The sequence below is a fragment of the Phyllobates terribilis genome, unplaced genomic scaffold (genome assembly GCF_046119375.1).
Source record: "Phyllobates terribilis strain yellow unplaced genomic scaffold, ASM4611937v1 Scaffold_3__8_contigs__length_932513732, whole genome shotgun sequence".
NCBI classification, from domain to species: domain Eukaryota; kingdom Metazoa; phylum Chordata; class Amphibia; order Anura; family Dendrobatidae; genus Phyllobates; species Phyllobates terribilis.
In genome coordinates, this window is record NW_027362763.1 from 123,932,038 (window position 1) to 123,938,302 (window position 6,265).

Below are 6,265 nucleotides of genomic sequence, written 5' to 3' on the forward strand. Positions count from 1 at the left end.
CACACACCCGCACACACACACCCCGCACACACACCCGCACACACACACCCCGCACACACACCCCGCACACACACACACCCCGCACACACACACACCCCGCACACACACACACCCCGCACACACACTAATCATGACGGGTCCGGGAGGTTAGGCTGACCTGTGCGGCCGTGGGAAAGTTGATGTGAGTTCATGCAGTCAAGCATGAACTCACATGAACCCTCTCAGGGCACCGCGGCTACTTCAAATGAACAGCTGATCGGCATCACCTGATACCTCAGCTGTTCATTTGAAATAACCGGCGGGAAAGCGCAGCACAGAACGGGAAAGCCGGCGGTGAAGTCTTTTCACTGCCGGCTTCCCCGCCCGGGTCCTTCGCTCCTTGGTGCTGCGCTCCCCGCCCGGTCCTAATTTACGATCGGGATGGGAGGTGGCGAGGGGAGCGGAGGATCGGGGTGGGAGGCTGCGGGGAAGCAGTATGGGGCTGCGTGATTGTTTAAAAGCCGGCGGCTTTTTACCGCGCGCCGGCTTTTAAACAATCAGGAGAATTCTCCCACGCTGGGATGGCATTCTGATGACAAGCTGGATCGCAGCTGAGCGCTGCCATCCAGCTTGTCATCCTTCAGAGACACTGCAGAGCGCAGGCATTATGGGAACTTCCGATTCCGGTATTCGATATTATAAAAGTATCGGAATTAAGTATCGGAATTCCGATACAGTGAATATCGGCCGATACCCGATATTTCAGTATCGGAATGCTCAACACTAGCTGTGACATAAACTGGGTCCCCCGGTCAGTGAGCATTTCCTGGGGAAAACCCACTCAGGAGAAGATGTCCAGTAAGTCGTTGGCCACCTTGTCGGCCCGAATGGATGACAAGGCTACCGCTGCCAGGTATCGAGTGGGATAGTCAGTATGAAGCATTTCCTGGAGCTGCTGGGAGTGGCCACCAGGCCAATCAAATCCACAGCCACCCTCCTGAAAGGTTCTTCGATGATGGACAGGGTTACCAGTTGGGCTTTGGGGTGCCACCCCGCCTTCCCCACCCTCTGACAGGTGTCACACGACAGGCAGTAGGCAGTCACCTCGGCCCCCATCCTTGGCCAGTAGAAATGCTGGGCTAACCTGGCCTTGGTCTTATTGATCCCTAAATGTCCGGCCATCGGAATCTCATGAGCCATCTGCAACAACTCCGCCCTGAACGGATATGGTGCCACTAGCTGTCAGTCCCTGGGCCACACCTCCGGTGAATCTCGCTGGACTGTTACCCGGTACAGCCACCCCTGGTCCCAGACCACCCGCTCAAGATCCAAGTCCGAGGGAGGCTGTGCTGCCTTCTACTTAAGAGCTTTCAGGCTGTCGTCAGTCTCTAATGCCACCTGAAACCCCTGACTGGACATTGCCAGAATAGACAAAACTGCCATGTCTTCTGTCGGTTCCCTGGGACCTCTCTCCGTCTGACCACGCAGCCACTTGGTGGGAAGGGGAGAAGCTGTTGGACTCCCGAGGGGCCCCTGGGGCCTGGGTGCCACCACTGCGCATGACAGCGGCCATGGTCGCTGTGACCACAGGTAGCGCCCACTTCTGACCAAGCCTCCAGTCTAAACTGACTACTCTGACATCCCGGTTGTGGGGGAACTCTGCCATGCGGCCTTACCTGGGAGCCCTACCTCTCCTGGGACTGCCCCATCTTCCATGGCATGCTCCTCCTCCGCAGCTGTTTGCCCCCTGTCTGTTACCTCTGTGACAACCTTACAGGATGAACTGTTTCAGGCTGCCGGCTGGCCACACTCTAGGGCCTTATCACAGCTGACTTGATTAATCTCTCCCCCCCAAGGGGAGAGGGACACAGTAGATCACCCATCCCAACATCCCCATCAGTAGGCATGTTAATAACATTAGCAGCGATAGGGGTGGACATGACATTGTCTGGAGAGGTAGGCCTTGGGGGTTCAGTTGCCACATAGTGGGACACTAGCAGCCCCAAGTCTCTCCTAAGTAAAACACTCGCAGGAATGTTCAGAGTTACCCCCACCTCCCGCACTCCACTCCCAGTGCCCCAGTCCAAATACACTTTGGCGGTGGGCAGTGTCGGCTCGACGCCTCCAATCCCGGAGATGCAGACAGTTTTCCCAGGTGTCAAATCCTGGGGTGTCACCAGTTCGGGCCACACAAAGGTCATCTCAGCACCAGTGTCTCTAAGTCCCATGGCCCTGGCGTGGCCTTTGATGACTGTCTGAAGGTTGTCAAGGGACCTCCCACCACCCCCAATCACACACAAAACAGTGGACGGTTTCTGGGACAGGGACTGGCCCTTCTGGCACTGGGGACACATGGCTTTGAAGTGGCCAGGCTATCTGCAAAGGTAACACAGTCGGGGTTCCCCTACCGGCGTAGAGAGGAAAGCATGGGTAGGTGGCCCTTTGGGCTTGGAGGCAGGGACAGCAGGCACAGCGTTCGTCTTACTCCCTCTCCAGCTGGCCAGTTTCTTGGCCAGATAAGCAAGGGTCTCTGTTGCAGAGGCCCCCTTTGGCTTCCGATCGTGGAGGTCCTGTTGGAGGTCCTCCGGGCAGTTCCACAGAAACTGCTCAGTCGCGACGAGCTCCTTCAGCTGCAGGACGGTGGTGAGCTCCAGTCCTGTAGTCCACTGATCAACGGCTCTTAGTAGGGCTCGCATATAATCAACCCAGGTGTCTGACAAGGAACTGCAACCTGATGCACCCACACACCTTACAGTATTTGCACTCTGTCTAGTGCTGAGCTGATCTTAAGACCCTGGCAGTCTTTAGTGTCTGTGAGTATGCGTTCCACACTCACACACACTATTATCTCTATCCCACAATGCTTCCCACCAATGTGAAGAAATGGCAGCAGAGGGACCCCACAGAATCCCACCGCTGCCACCAATGTGAAGAAACGGCAGCAGGGAGACCCCGCAAAATCTCGCTGTTGCCACCGCTTGTGATGGATCCACACTGCACCTCCTGCCTGATGTCAGTTACGTCAGACGGAGGATGTGGTATGGACCTGCCCTCTGCACCTTCGTTATGTTCCGCACCCCCCTGAGGGACGAGTAAGGTCAGGTTGGTACATTATGCACAGACACACCCTGCTCACATGGGCACAGAAAGGCAACAGGGAGTGAGTAGAGGTGGCCCACTCAGTCACTGATGTGGCACCACACTTGCCCACAACCCTGACAGGCTGAGAGGCTCCGCTCACTAACGCCAGTGAAGCAGAGCCTAGTCGGCCTGTGAGAGCTGCCACCAGTTTCTATTTGATATAACGGAATATAACGGGCTAGAAACCAGCCTGGTAGCATGTTTGTTGGACTGAACAACAGGCGTAAGGTTCGTGGATGTAGATAAAAGAACAGTGTCAAAAAAACTGACCAGCACATCCCAAATGTGAACAGGTGCAAGCTGCAGAAACTGCATAAGATATATAAAAAGAAAGCGCAGCAGCACTCCATTATGGCCAAGATACATAAAGACAATAAAACCATTTAATTTAAACTGTGTTATTACTCAATAAGCTTTACTTACAAAAAATGGAGGTTCTTAGCGCATAAATTGGCCAATTCATGTGTGCCCATCAACCGCTGCAAGGTGAACTCCCATCTGATGGGTACTACTCTGCCTACATGCCTCTCTTGGGCTACAAGCCTATAACTCTGGACAGAACATGTCACTTCTGGGCTAAAACATGTTTTTTTGACATATTACTATAGGAGGTGGGAACTGCCTCCTGTTTGACCTTGCACTCCCCCCATTTAACCAGCAGGTGATGTATATTCTATTCTACCAGCCCATTTAAATTGTAGGTGTTTTAGCCCAGAAGTGACATGTTCTGTCCAGAGTTATAGGCTTGTAGCCCAAGAGAGGCATGTAGGCAGAGTAGTACCCATCAGATGGGAGGTCACCTTGCAGCAGTTGATGGGCACACATGAATTGGCCAATTTATGCGCTAAGAACCTCCATTTTTTGTAAGTAAAGCTTATTGAGTAATAACACAGTTTAAATTAAATGGTTTTATTGTCTTTATGTATCTTGGCCATAATGGAGTGCTGCTGCGCTTTCTTTTTATATATCTTATGCAGTTTCTGCAGCTTGCACCTGTTCACATTTGGGATGTGCTGGTCAGTTTTTTTGACATATTACTATAGGAGGTGGGAACTGCCTCCTGTTCGATCGTGCACTCCCCCCATTTAACCAGCAGGTGATGTATATTCTTTTCTACCAGCCCATTTAAAATGTAGGTGTTTTAGCCCAGAAGTGACATGTTCTGTCCAGAGTTATAGGCTTGTAGCCCAAGAGAGGCATGTAGGCAGAGTAGTACCCATCAGATGGGAGGTCACCTTGCAGCGGTTTATGGGCACACATGAATTGGCCAATTTATGCGCTAAGAACCTCCATTTTTTGTAAGTAAAGCTTATTGAGTAATAACACAGTTTAGATTAAATTGTTTTATTGTCTTTATGTATCTTGGCCATAATGGAGTGCTGCCGCGCTTTCTTTTTATAAATCTGATAAAAGAACAGCTCAAGGTTAAATTATATATTTATTCGCCATAAGGGCACACTAAACAGTATACTATATACATAAGGGTTATGCATACACAGTGGTCAGAGTTGCAAGCAAAAAGGCATAAAGCAGTTATTACGAGTCAGTTACCGGTTTAGATGGATGATCTGGCTTTCGGGGGATGGGCTGCGACATGGGGGAGGCTGTGGGCCCTCACTTGGTTTATGGACTTGTCCCACACATCCTGATGTCACGACCTTCGCAGTAACAAAAAATCTGTGCTCGGGGCTGCTGGAACTGTTAAACTCTCTGGATCCTGCCCACTCCTGCCTCCAAGCTGGACTCAACTCTCCTCACCCTGGCCTCTCTCAACTACAACTCTCTGTCCTAGAGGGCTAAAGACTAGTGTTGAGCCACCCCCGTAGTGTTCGAGTTCGGTTCGGTTCGTCGAACACCCGTGTGTTCGCCGAACTGTTCGTCGAACTGTTCGTCGAACACCTTCGAACACCGTTAAAACCAATGGCAGGCAAACAAAAACACATAGAAACACATAGAAAACACCTTCAAAGGTGTCCAAAAGCTGACAAACTGCTCAGAAGACATAACTAACACATGGAAAAGTGACAAGTACATATAGTCATGCGAAAATAAAAGAGGTGGAGGAGTAAAAGGAGGGGGAGACACAGATATAGGCATGTCATGCCCTTCTAAAATCCAAAAAGTGAGAAGCCGACACGGCCAGTCCGCTCCTGCCCGTGCCACCTCCGTGTCGCCGGGTTTGTGCCAGAGCTGCGGTGAACCCTGATGGCCAGCCCCCCTCTCCCAATACTGGTGCCTGTCCGCTGGTGGGTCGAGCGAGCACCCCTGTGGTGGAGGCAGCTCTAAGCTTTTTAATTTAAATTGTCTCTCTAATTTGAATGAATACACTTTAAATCCATTTACAAGGATCTATTGGAGGGCAAGTCTCATGCCAGCAGCCGCGTAAGTCCAGCTCCAGTAGCATCCACTAAAGCTGCTGCAGTTAAAAAGCTTTTATAAGGATCGAGCTCAGCTGTCCACCGCAAGGCATCCTACTGCCAGTCCCAGCCCCTATGCCTTGGGGTGCCTCCTGATGCTCTTCACTGAGTATCCCGTGGTCCTGAAGCATTTCCTTTGAAAAAATTAAGTGTCTAAACTACAGGTGGTGTAGCTTGCTTAACAGCCGGGATAATCCGCTGACTAGCAGACACTGCTACTAGGCACAAAGTATTTCCTGGGCTAGATGCAGTTAAAAATTTGTAATTAGATACTCTCGTTGGATGCTGAGAAAGCATTCCATAGAGTCTCCTGGCACGCAATATATGATTCTCTTAAAAAGCTTGGGGTAGGGGTCTAGGGGACCCTTTTATAGCCAAAATCACGGCCCTGTATCACAATACGTCACCTAGGCTGAAGATAAATGGAACTGTAGCACCCTGAGGGCTCGGTTGCTACAGAGGTATTGCACCTCACCCAGAGGTGTGATATCTCACTCTCAGGTAAGGATGGAGTGTGGATCAGGACCCGACACCTGCATGCATTACACCACATTGCCATGGGGCAGGGCGACCAATATGCCTCTGAGATGGGCACGACAGTCCCTGTCCCTGGCTGGAGTGGTGGGAGGGAACACTGAGGAAGGGGAACCCTGTAGTGCAGGAGCAGGGAGGAAGCAGTTCCTGGGTGCATTGAGAAGGGAGTATAAAAGGTGGGCACCATCTTAGTT